This window comes from Hibiscus syriacus, unplaced genomic scaffold (genome assembly GCF_006381635.1).
Source record: "Hibiscus syriacus cultivar Baekdansim isolate YM2019G1 unplaced genomic scaffold, ASM638163v2 tig00116951_pilon, whole genome shotgun sequence".
Lineage (NCBI taxonomy): Eukaryota > Viridiplantae > Streptophyta > Magnoliopsida > Malvales > Malvaceae > Hibiscus > Hibiscus syriacus.
Genome location: NW_024063482.1, coordinates 5,396,996 through 5,409,713, shown reverse-complemented (window position 1 = coordinate 5,409,713; position 12,718 = coordinate 5,396,996). Strand labels below are relative to the sequence as shown.

The 12,718-nt window shown below is 36.4% G+C and overlaps 1 pseudogene; it reads left to right on the top strand.

The window, feature by feature from the left end:
- The first annotated feature begins 4,956 nt into the window (after positions 1 to 4,956).
- Positions 4,957 to 9,926, top strand: LOC120188558 (annotated as a pseudogene).
- Positions 9,927 to 12,718: the final 2,792 nt, after the last annotated feature.

Sequence of the window (12,718 nt, the reverse complement as noted above, 5' to 3'; positions counted from 1 at the left end):
ACAAATCATTGGTAACGTGGTGTGTGGCTCCTTTATCTGGGTACCATATAACATCAGTAGGTTTTATTGAAGTACTGACTGAAGGAACTGTGAAAACAAAGACAGCTGGTGAAGACGACATCGAGGAACCAAAGGAGTTTTTTCCAACAGTAGAACCAAACGACGGATCACTCGAGGCTACATTAATATGGGGTATTGACACTGGATATGCAACTTGAGGAGTAAGCAAGTGACCATTTTGGTAGTATGGTACTGAACCAAAAGATTGCATGCCAGGAAAGATTGGGTTAACAACTGGATGACAAAAGAACATAGGGGTCTGAGCAAAACCAGGACTAACCAAGTGATTATATGCTTGCATGCTGACAGCAGATTGTTGTTTATCACTCGAGAAGGCACGCGACTGTCTCTATCCTTCAGTAGTCGACTCAGTAGAATCAGGTACCCCAGAATAGTCTCGATCAAACCTATGATAACACTTCTGTACAGTGTGCCCAAACTTTCCACACAATTAAAATTGAAGTCAATTAGAATTGTTGAAACGACCACGACCTCTACCTCAAAAATTGTCACTTTGTTGAACTCTCACCGAATTTGGCTATGACTGAGATGCAGAACTACTAGTAGTCTTCAACTCATCTTTATCACTATAATTAACTGCCATATTAACTGGAGCACTTTCATATAGGAAAAACTTCTATCGAGCTTCACAATCAAGAAGCATCTTAGTTAGAACATCCAATGACAGGGAATCACGAGAGGCTATAGCAATTATAGACTCAAATTCCATGGACATACCGGCCAAAAGAACACTGACATATTCTTGTTCAGTTACTAAGCTTCCTGCTGCGTTTAGCATATCACAAATGGGCATAACTTTTGCCAAGTATTCACTTACTGTTAAACCAACCTTCCTTTGCGAGTGAAGACTATATCTAAGGGTTGATATCTTTGCACTAGACCTTGCACCAAAGAGTCGTGAAATAGTAATCCAAATAGTAAGAGTTGTCGTGAGACCAGTGAGAAGAGGGAGAACTTCTGTACTTACAGTAGTTAGGAGCCAAGATGCCAAGAGTTTGTCTTGCTTCCTATACACCACAAAGGTTGGGTTCTCTTCTTCTTGCCCTGAATCATTCGTGACAAACTCACTAGGAGTAGAAAGATCAGTAGACATATATTTCAACAGACCATATCTATCAATAATCAACATCACTTGATGCTTCCACAAGAGGTAAGTGCTTTCAGACAATTTTACAATATCATGCTTAGGAATGTGTTGAACACTCAAACTAACCGGATGAGACACCATGGAAACCAGTCAAGCAAGCAAATCAACCAAGAAGTCAAGAATGATCTTGTACCACCTGACCTTCAAGACTTGTAACCACCTTCAGCACCTGACTGTCACCGCGAAGGAAGTGACTTCAATATATTGTGAAAAGAGCGAAAACAAATCAAGCAGCGAACAGCGAATGAGACTCCAGGATCTGGCGACTGATACCATGTTATAGTATCGTTCTAAGGAACGATGAGCAGTGTAATGTAAACAGAGAAAGAAAAGCAAAAACCAGTTGAAATGCTAAATTTCATTCATATCATCGTAACTCTCTCTCAATTATGGAGAGATATATTTATACAATTGATTAAAGCAATCCAAGAAGCTTAAAAGCTCATAACCACCCCAACTAAAACTTAACTGCCTAACTACACAGAAACCATCAGTTGAAACCGTCTCAGCTCCAGCTCATACACCAACATTGGGATTGACCGCTCCATCCGAGTTAACTTTCAACACTCCGTGTGGGGTGGGGGGGAGGACTCCACTGCTGACATCGCCTATGAGATGACATATACGAGATATTAGTAGCATGTTTTCGTAGAAATTTCGACCACGAGATCGCAGATCGAATAATTTCCGGCGAGGACCAAACTTGACCTTGGAAAACAAAACCATTCCTCTGCTTCCATAATCTCCAAATAATAATGCCAAACATGTGTCTCCAATAAAACATAGGATTATCAAATTTAAAGGTGTTAGTAAAATGATGAGAAAGCCAAACATCGAAACTAGAAGAGAAAAAAACAGCAGTAAAAGAGTTGGGAATAAGGGAAAGCCAGACTATTTTAGCAGAGCTGCAATCACGTAGAACATGGAGGATTGTTTCCTTTTCAGACCCACAAACTGGACAGCGATGGTCATCCGTTAAACCCCTATGATTGCGCTCTACATTGATCATCAGTAGTCTGCGATGCACAACCAACCAAAGGAAGTGTTTGATCCTTTGAGGGCCATCGAAGCTCCAGTAATGTTCCAGACACCCTTTTCAGCATTATATGAATGCTGTTGAATGAGAAAAAAAAGAATAAAATTAGCCATTGAACTATATGTCAATCTTTATTACGATAAAATGATGGCTTAAATATATAAATGAAGAGATATTATTTTAATGTTAATGAGTAATTAGATACGACTTCTCTTTGTTGCATGGTATTTGAGTTGATAGCAAATTTAAATTTTTCTTTTTGATCTATGAAATTATTTCATGGACAGACGTAGAATTTTATGTTAAAATATGAATTTATGAAATTTTAAGTATAAATCTATTAAGTAGAAGGTTGATAGGTTTTAAAAGAAAGTATAAAAAAGACACTAAAGACAATATTAATGTATCTCGTTAATAATCTTTTATAATTATAATCAAACATTTTGTGTGTGCTTGTGGCAATGACCAATTGTAAAAAAGTGTAACTTTTAGTTATAAGTGTTAAATGATAAAATCATTAAGGTGTATCTTGTAATATAAAATTAAAATAAGAGAAAATAACCTCATTGACCAAAAATGTCTTATAATATACGATTTTAACAAACTTTTTTTGGATTTGCCAAAATGACCAACTAAATCGCAATGCGATCGATAATTCGCAACGCGATCTCCGGTATCGCAAATCAGTTTCCAGATTCGCAACGCGAACTTGGATTATCGCAATGCGAACTTGGACTATCGCAATGCGAACTTGGACTATCGCAATGCGAATATGTAAATCGCATTGCGATAGTCGACTATCGCAATGCCAACTTGGACTATCGCAACGCGAACTTCGACTATCTCAATGCGAACTTGGATTATCGTAATACGAATATGTAAATCGCATTGCGATAGTCCAAGTTCGCGTTGCGATAGTCCAAAATTGCAACGACTGGTGGTATTGCATTTGTTTCTTAAGAATTTTCTCTAAAAAGATAGTATTCGCGTGGACGTGTCGAAGACACGTATTACCACGACCAAGACCACGACCCGACCCGACCCGACCCGAGACAGACAGCGGCGGCGTGCGAGAGTCCTCCTTGTTCTCTATCACTCAACAAGGAAGTGGGAAAGCCAAGCCTTAAATACCATTCCCAATAGTGTTTCCAATACTATGTGGGATTGAGCATTACCAACACTTATTTCTAATACAATGTGATTATTCAGGAAACAATTAACAATCATGCACCTTAAAACAACTGAATCAGCAACCAATTGCATTAGTATTATACGATTAAATATGTCATAATTAAAAGTCAATCTACAATCAATCGTGATTATTGCAATTTTAAGCAAAACATTCAAAAATAATATTACTATTTAAGGCTCAATCCCACATAGTATTAGGAACAAGTGTTGGTAATGCTCAATCCCACATAGTATTGGAAACACTATTGGGAATGGTATTTAAGGCTTGGCTTTCCCACTTCCTTGTTGAGTGATAGAGAACAAGGGGGACTCTCGCGCGCCGTCGTCATCGCCGTCTCGTCTCGGGTCGTAGTCGTGGTAATACGTGTCTTCGGCACGTCCGCGCGAATACTATATTTTTAGAGAAAATTCTTAAGAAACAAATGCAATACCGTCGTTGCGATTTTGGACTATCGCAACGAACTTGGAATAAATCGCAACGCGAACTTGGACTATCGCAACGAATCGCGAACTTCGACTATCGCAACGAACTTGGAATAAATCGCAACGCGAACTTGGACTATCGCAATGCGAATATGTAAATCGCAACGCGAACTTGGACTATCGCAATGCGATAGTCGAAGTTCGCGTTGCGAATTTGGAAACTGATTTGCGATACCGGAGATCGCGTTGCGAATTATCGATCGCATTGCGATTTAGTTGGTCATTTTGGCAAATCCAAAAAAAGTTAGTTAAAATCGTATATTATAAGGTATTTTTGATCACGGAGATTATTTTCTCTTAAAATAATCAAACTAAAATATAAAACTAATAACCTACAAATAATAGGATAGTAAAAGAATTTAACCTAAGTGATGTAAGAAATTATTAAATGTAAGGAAGCGGGATGACGTCACCACCAACCACACAGCACTTGAACAAAGACTGAGGGTTACAAATGTAATTTTGGTTACAATAAGTTTCGGTTACCTATTCACTATCAATGTCCAAACCCCCAAACTCCGTACCAATTTTGCAGGCGCGCTTTATTTGGCGGGTACAAAATAAATAATAAAATATTAAGTTAATTGCTTAATAGTCCTATAGTTTTACCATTTTACAGATGCGCTTTTGATTAAGGTTTAAAAGTATTAATATTTTTAAATTAGATACTAAACAATCAATTTAGGATTAAATGTTTATATATTTAATGTAGAATATTTAATTACCGTGAAATAAATTAAATTCAGTGTATTAAAAATATATGCAATACATATAAAATTTATAAAAAAACATTATTTTTTATTTGTTAGATTTAAATTGTTTACGTGTAGAATTATACTTAACGCTTTAGCTAATTATTAGAGTGAGATTTTAATTAAACTGTTTTAAGGACTAATTTAGAATATAAGTTATAGTTTGAGGATTAAGTGTAATTAATCCTAATATAATCAAAGATGCTGTGTAAGAAAATGCCCCCTGAAAACCAAACCGTACGGTATTTTGAGAGCGAGACAAGCAAATGCTTGCAGTGAAGGAATCTCTCTTCTTCTTCTTCTAAGCAAATTTCCTCTCTCGATTGAGCTCTTCCCGATCATTCTAGAACATTCCAAGCATCTCTCGTGGAACCTTCCATTTTTTTTTTAGGGAACTCGGTAAGGTATTACTGTACTACAGACCCGCACTCCCCACCTACACGAAACCCTGTATCGATGGAGTTGTACGGTCGGAACCCGATTTGTAACGGATCTCAATCTGGTTATCAACCCAAATGGACCCCCGCTGGGCCGGAAACCGGCTTGGGAGGTATTTTTCGTTCATTTCAATGTGAACAGAGTTTCCGTTTTTCTACTAGCATTTTGACAATGCTTCTTTGGTTGAGCTTATTTTACGGTTTTAAATAGTTTGGAGAGTGAATCAGGTTTTCATTCGCATTTCTGTTTTGTAATACAGAATCGATGTGGCAATTGTCGGTGAGGGGCATCGAATCGTACCCGGAACGGCCCGGGGTAACTGACTGTGTTTACGACATGCGAACCGGGTTTTATGGATACGGTAATACCTGCCGTTACAATCATCCTCGCAACCGAGCTGCGGTAAATCTCTCTACCATTTTGAATATATGGTGTTTTCTCCCCCATTAGTTTATTTAGTTTTGTATGCAATGTTTGGTTCAGCACTGAAATGTTATTGATTAATGAGCCTGAAATTTACTGTTGCTGGGTACAATGGAGTGTAACTAAGAGAACTTAATATTTCAAAACGGTTTACCAACTACCAGTTGGTGACGATAGGTAAGGTAAGGAGTTTGAATATTGACAATGTGAATAACTGAATAAAGAAAACTGGATTAGGAGAGTCGCTACCAAAAATATTTTAGAATGGTGAAAGTGAAACATGCAGTTGGAACACAGGACTTATCAAGGTACATTTTGGTAATAGTAGTGTATAACTGAAACATAATTCAAAGAAAACTCTTATATGGATATAACAATCATCATTAGTGATTATCTTTTTCTGATAATTCCATTCATAGAATGTATATATGTTGTTTTTAGTACGCAGTGGCTTTGATGCAATCACCTTTTTTAATGAATTGTTTCCCTCTAAATAGAATCTGGATACTACGATTTAGAAGATATTTTTGATAATCCCCTGTTCTGGGTTTAAATGTTTTTAGAGACCTGCGAGTTAAGTTTCTGTATTTCTTTACCAACTTCCCTAAAACAGGACATTCTGTTGGCCCTTCTCTTACGCTCTATTTCATACCAAACTATCAGATACATGTGTAAGTAGGTAGGTGGTAATTCTGTCTTTAGTCTGTATTAAGTGAAGCAAGTAAAGAGGACTGTATAGCATGGGATTGTGCTTCCTCTGGACCTACCTCAACTTAGGAACTGAACTTAAGTTTTTCTTTATATGTTGCTCAGGATATAGAATTACATGATTCAAATAAGGTGTTTGCCTGCTTCATTTATTGTTAAAAATGAATAGAGTATGGTTCTTGATAGAATTGGATTATATAAGAGAATTTACTTTGGTCGCCTTATTAGCCTGTGGTTTTAAACTGAGGCAGGATTTTCTGGTTTTCAGCTTTAAGTCTTTTCTGAGAGTTGAATCCCTTATTTTTATTTGGTTGTCATGACGTTTAGGTTGAGGCTGCTGTAAGAGCCACAGGGGAGTACCCTGAACGATCAGGGGAACCCGTATGTCAGGTATAATTTATTGAAAAAAATAAAAAAGTTGTTTTTTAATGAGTGAACACCTTTGCTAATTAATGCTGCAAACACCTTTTCTTTTTTGTTTTTAACTAGTTCCCTTTTCTTTTGCATCTATGTAGTTTTATTTAAAAACCGGAACCTGTAAATTTGGTGCATCCTGCAAGTTCCATCATCCAAAACATGGAGGTGGATCCTTAAGCCATGTTTCATTGAATGTATTTGGATACCCATTACGACCGGTTTGGATGATCTCTTTTCTTGTTTTTTTCCTCAATTTTTATTTTTCTGTTTTTATGATTCTTTAAACATCTAGACATCAATTTTATGTTTATCCATTAACAGGGTGAGAAAGAATGCTCCTACTATTTGAAAACGGGGCAGTGCAAATTTGGTATTACTTGTAAATTCAACCATCCTCAACCAGCTGGCACATCAATTTCATCATCTGCACCTCAATTTTATCAGCCTGTGCAGTCTCCTTCTGTCCGGATACCTGAACAGTATGGTGGGGCATCCACCAATGTGAGAGTGGCAAGGCCACCACCTTTACCTGGTTCATATGTTCAAGGAACTTATGGTCCTGTACTGTTTTCCCCAGGAATGGTTCCTGTTCAGGGTTGGAGTCACTACTCGGTAGGATGATCAGCACAGTTGCATTTAAAGATAATATCAAGACTATATGAGATTCCTGAATCTGTTTTCAGCTTATTTGGTGCAGGCGCCTGTAAGCCCAGTGCTATCTCCTGGTCCACAAACTGCTGTTGGAGCCACTTCTGTCTATGGACTAACGCAAGTATCTGCTTCAGCACCTTTGCTTGCAGGTCCTTATCCCTCATTGCCCTCTTCTACTGGCTTTTCAAGCAGTAACCAGAAGGAACATACATTTCCAGAGAGACCTGGTGAACCTGAATGTCAATACTATTTGAGGACTGGCGACTGCAAATTTGGATCATCTTGTAGGTATCATCTTCCTGGAGACAGGATTGTGCCGCAAACAAATTGTATCCTCGGCCCTTTGGGACTTCCTTTACGTCCAGTATGAACATTCTCATTACCTTATCTTATATCCTTTGTCTTGTTTTCTTCTGTTTAAGGTGACATGCCGTTATGGTAATTACTCTCATTTAGAGTGGGCCTTTAAGGGATCATGACTTTGAGATCTTGCATTATAAATTAAGTTTGGTTAGGCTATTTTAAATACCTTAATTATCCTGTGATTGTCCTGTTAATCTGAAATTGTGCACTATCTGCCATTCAGTTAGATGTTTTTGTTCCTTGGAGGGGGAAAAAGGAGACGACCTTTCAGCTCTATTACGTCTTAATTAATTTACTTTTTTCTTAATTAGATTTTCTCTCTCTAAAATATAAATTAGGCTTGCTTTGTTTTACAAGAGTTCAATGCTCAAGTGTGGGGTTCAGAGGAATCAGTAATGGTCATCTTCAATGGATCTGAGATTTATTCAAACTCCATCGTCAGATTTATTGCTTTCTTACTGCCAATAATCCAATGCTGAAGGTTTATACTGGCCTCAGAACTTGGGAATCAAATTATTCCTTTTCTAGATTTTTTAGGTTGCTCAAAGCTTCTTAATGAACATCGGGTTACGAGCAGTATAGTTTGAGGAGAATATATAGTTTGAGGAGAATATATAGTATGATTATTATATACAATTTGATGTTAGTAATTTTCATGATTGATGATATTACATTTGGTCTCCTAATATACGAAAAAAAACTAAGAAAATTTTGAGCTTAACCATGTCAGACGCATGGCCATATCTGACACTCATCCTAGAGTTTGAGTAACATAGTTTTAAATTTATTAATATTGTTGTTGTCAGAAGAGATAATTAACAAGATTCCGCCTACTTATCTTGGAGATTAGCGTATTTTGTTTCAAGTAGATTTATTAAAATAGGCAATATAACTCTAGCAAAGTTCCATATGCCTTAAATAACACATAGTCAAGGTTTTGTTACTTTTACTTTTAATTTCATTTACATTTTTGGCTAGGTAACACTTGCTTTCTCAGCCAATAGTCGTCATTAGCTTTACATATTAAGGTCCATAATTGCATGCTTCTAATCAAGTGGTGGCTTTGATAGGCTGTCCTCTCAATCACTCTCATCAACTTGGCCTGATTGAGAGACATGTATGTATGGGTGTTTGAATGATATGTCTGTCTCCTTTACATTGCTTGTAATGTGAATCATGGTTGCTTAGGACTGATCAAGCATTTAAATCTAGAATGGGGTGACTAATTCATCAAGCTTGTAATTTGTATTTTTAGCAACATGAGGTTTGATCTTTCAGTATAGCAGGTGATGTTTGTTATCTAGTCAACTGAAAAAGGTTTTATGTTTTTCTGCAAATTGTAGCTCTTCTTGAATTATTCCATTTTCCCTAAAGAAATTACAGCATGATGATAGGAAAAGACAATTCAAGTAGTAGTGTTTTAATGGATATAATGCTACAAGAATACTATTCTGAACCAGCATTTGCAAGTTCTCGTTATAGTTATTGCAGCCCTGGAATTTCAGATCAACCCAGACCTTAGTGATCACATATCTTGTAGATTTGTATATCTTTTGCCTCTTAAACTGTATTCATGTATTAGTCCATTGCTGCTTTCTCGTTTTCTAGAAAATGTTGTAATCCGATTCTTATTCCTGTTAAACAGGGGGTGCAGCCTTGTGCTTTCTACTTGCAGAATGGGCACTGCAAGTTTGGCTCCACATGCAAGTTTGATCATCCGGTAGGAACAATGAGATATATTCCGTAGCACGGTCTCTTGTTAACATCCCATGCTGGTTGCTCTCTGTCCAGTTGAGTCTTTACTGGCTACATTGGCCATTTCGTCTTCCCTTTGCAGCCGATGCTTATTTGATATTCTGCAAGCACATCTAGTAGTTCAGTTGGTTCGATTTTTTTCGCAGACAGTGTCTGTTCCCCCTTCAGATTTGCAGCTTTCAAGCAGAGTTCTGTTTCTTTAAGCACTAGCAGAAGCACACGACCAGAATGTGAAGTTTGTTGCTCGAATCGATGTAAAGTAGCCATTCTTCATCTTCTTGCCAAAGTGGTTTCACCATCCTCTCTCACTGTATTAGTCAATTGTGCAAAGGTATATTTCTCAGCAGCAAGGGTCATGGAAAAATCTGCCTTACCACACAAACGGACTGTTGGTATTTTATGCGTAGCTTGTGTCTGTATTTACCGCCATTGTTGTCTCGAATAAGCTTTCATAGCAAACTGAGTATTCCGAGTGATCAAAACAGAGAACCATCATAATTTGATGAAAAGTTTTGATTTTAAGGTCTAGTGTTGGGCTATTTTACATAATTTAAAGAGTTATAAACTTTAGTCTTAATTAAAAAGTATTATTTTCTAAAACTACCAAAATACTTCCTCACTATATTTTTTTAGGTTTATGTATTTGATCAATTTTAATATATTTTATTACTTAAGATATATATTATTTATTTAATATAATTTAGTGTGTCAAATAATAATGAAATAACTTAGAAATATTATAATTTTCGTACTTAAAAAATAATAATAAACAGAACTGATTAGAACAAGTATAAAATTTTGAAGGTTTAGTTCATCAAACTTTGATAATAATAATTAAACTTTGATCACATCTAGTAATCAGATTTTAATATATAATTTATGTTCTTAATAATCTGAGGATTCTTTAGTTTTATATTTGTTTTTTTTCCCGATTCTAACAATATATACCATTAATTTTTAATCATTTTGTAATATCTTTTTTACATTGTTGTAAACAGCTCATCTTCCATTATTCTTAATTATTCATTAAACAATGCATCAGTCCAGCTCTACCCCCACTGCCATGGCCTTATAAATAAAGATATATATTATGCAAACCCTACGTCCATATCAGAACTTCCTACAGACTTTCTTTTGTTTGTTTCTCGAGAAAATCAAGGAGAGCTTTCTCGTTTGGTAATGGATAGGGTTAGAGATTTGAGAAAGGAGAAATTGTTAAATTTGTTAAACAATTCTATATAATACCTCGTATATTATGAATAGGAATATTACAAATATATATATACAACTTCTAATATAACTAACTAACTGATAATTAGTTACAACTGGAAATAATAAACTTAGCTTCTTAACACTCCTCCTCAAGTTGGTGGGTAGAAGGTATCCTTTACCCCCAACTTGGATACAAGATATTCATGTTGTTGTATTCCTAATGCTTTGGTAAAAATATCTGCTAACTGTTCTGAAGAAGACACAAACTCTGTCTTGATAAGTCCTTCTTGTATCTTCTCCCTTATAAAGTGACAGTCGATCTCTATGTGTTTTGTGCGCTCATGATAAACTGGATTTGCTGCAATCTGAAGGGCAGCCTTGTTATCACAATATAACTTGACTGGATTATTTCTTTCTAATCCAAGCTCTCTGGCTAAACCATTCAACCATGTCAATTCTGCTATTGTAACAGCCATGCTTCTATATTCTGCTTCAGCGGATGATCTGGCTATGACATTCTGCTTCTTAGACTTCCATGAAATCAATGAATTTCCAAGCTTAATGCAAAAAGCAGAAACAGACCTTCTTGAAATAGGACATGCAGCCCAATCTGAATCACAATATGCCTTGAGTTCACAGCTGCTGTCTGAGTCCATCAGAATCCCTTGTCCAGGATTTCCTTTTATATACCTCACTATCCTCAATGCAGAATGTAAATGAGACTCCTTAGGCTGTTGCATAAACTGACTCAAGTAGTGCACAACAAAAGTTATATCAGGTCTGGTATGTGTGAGGTAAATAAGTCTCCCAATAAGCCTCTGATAGATACTCTTGTCAACTAATAGCTCATCGTTTTCATTACTTCCCTTTGTGCACAGCTCATCATACTCTATTGTAGTAAGCCTAACATTTTGCTCAAGAGGAGTTCTTGCAGGCTTTGAATCACTCATTCCTGATTCCTCAATCAATTCAAGAGCATATTTACGCTGATTAACTAAGATTCCTTCTTTTGACCTCATAATCTCAAGCCCCAAAAAATACTTCAACTCACCAAGATCCTTCATCTTAAATTTTTTGTTCAAAAGAATCTTCAAATCATTAATCAAACAACTATCATTGCCAGTAATCAACAAGTCATCAACATAAATCAACAAAACTACAATCTTTTTATCATTCCTCATTGTGAACAAAGAATAATCAAATTTACTCTGTTCATAACCAGCCCCTAAAAGAGCTTTAGTCAACTTTAAATTCCATTGCCTAGATGCTTGTTTCAAGCCATAAAGAGATTTTTGCAGTCTACACACCATATTCTCCCCCTGACTGCAAAAACCAAGAGGAAGTTCCATATATACTTCCTCAGACAAATCACCTTGTAAAAAAGCATTGTAGACATCAAGCTGGAACAGAAGCCAATTAAACACAGAAGCAATGGAAAAAAGAAAACAGACAGTAACCAATTTAACTACTGGAGAGAAAGTATCCACATAATCCACACCCTCTTTCTGACTATATCCCTTGGCCACCAAACGAGCTTTATATCTTTCTATAGCACCAGCAACATTGTACTTAATCCGATAAACCCATTTACAACCAATGGGAACTTTTCCAGGAGGCAAAGAAACAACTGACCAGGTTTTATTTCTTTCAAGAGCAAGAATTTCATCCTTCATGGCCTATACCCATTCAGGATGTTGAACGGCCTCATGATAAGACTTAGGTTCAACAGATTTCGAAATAGAAGAAACAAAAGACTGTGTACCACAAGGAAGATGACTGTAAGAAATGAAATCTGAAATGGGATAATTGGAGGTGGAAACAGAATTGCAAATAAAATCAGTTAACCATTGAGGTTGCTTAGGAACCCTAGTAGATTTTTTAACCAAGACTAGAGCTACTGGAACTATAGAAGTTTCTAACTGTTGTGATGATTGCCCAAGTTCAACATTAGAAGGAGAAACAGGTGCGACATCAGGAACAGGTTGCTGACCAAAATAAATGTTTAAAAACTCAGAATCAAGAATAGAAGGAGTATAAGGAAAGAAAGAACTTGTTTGAACA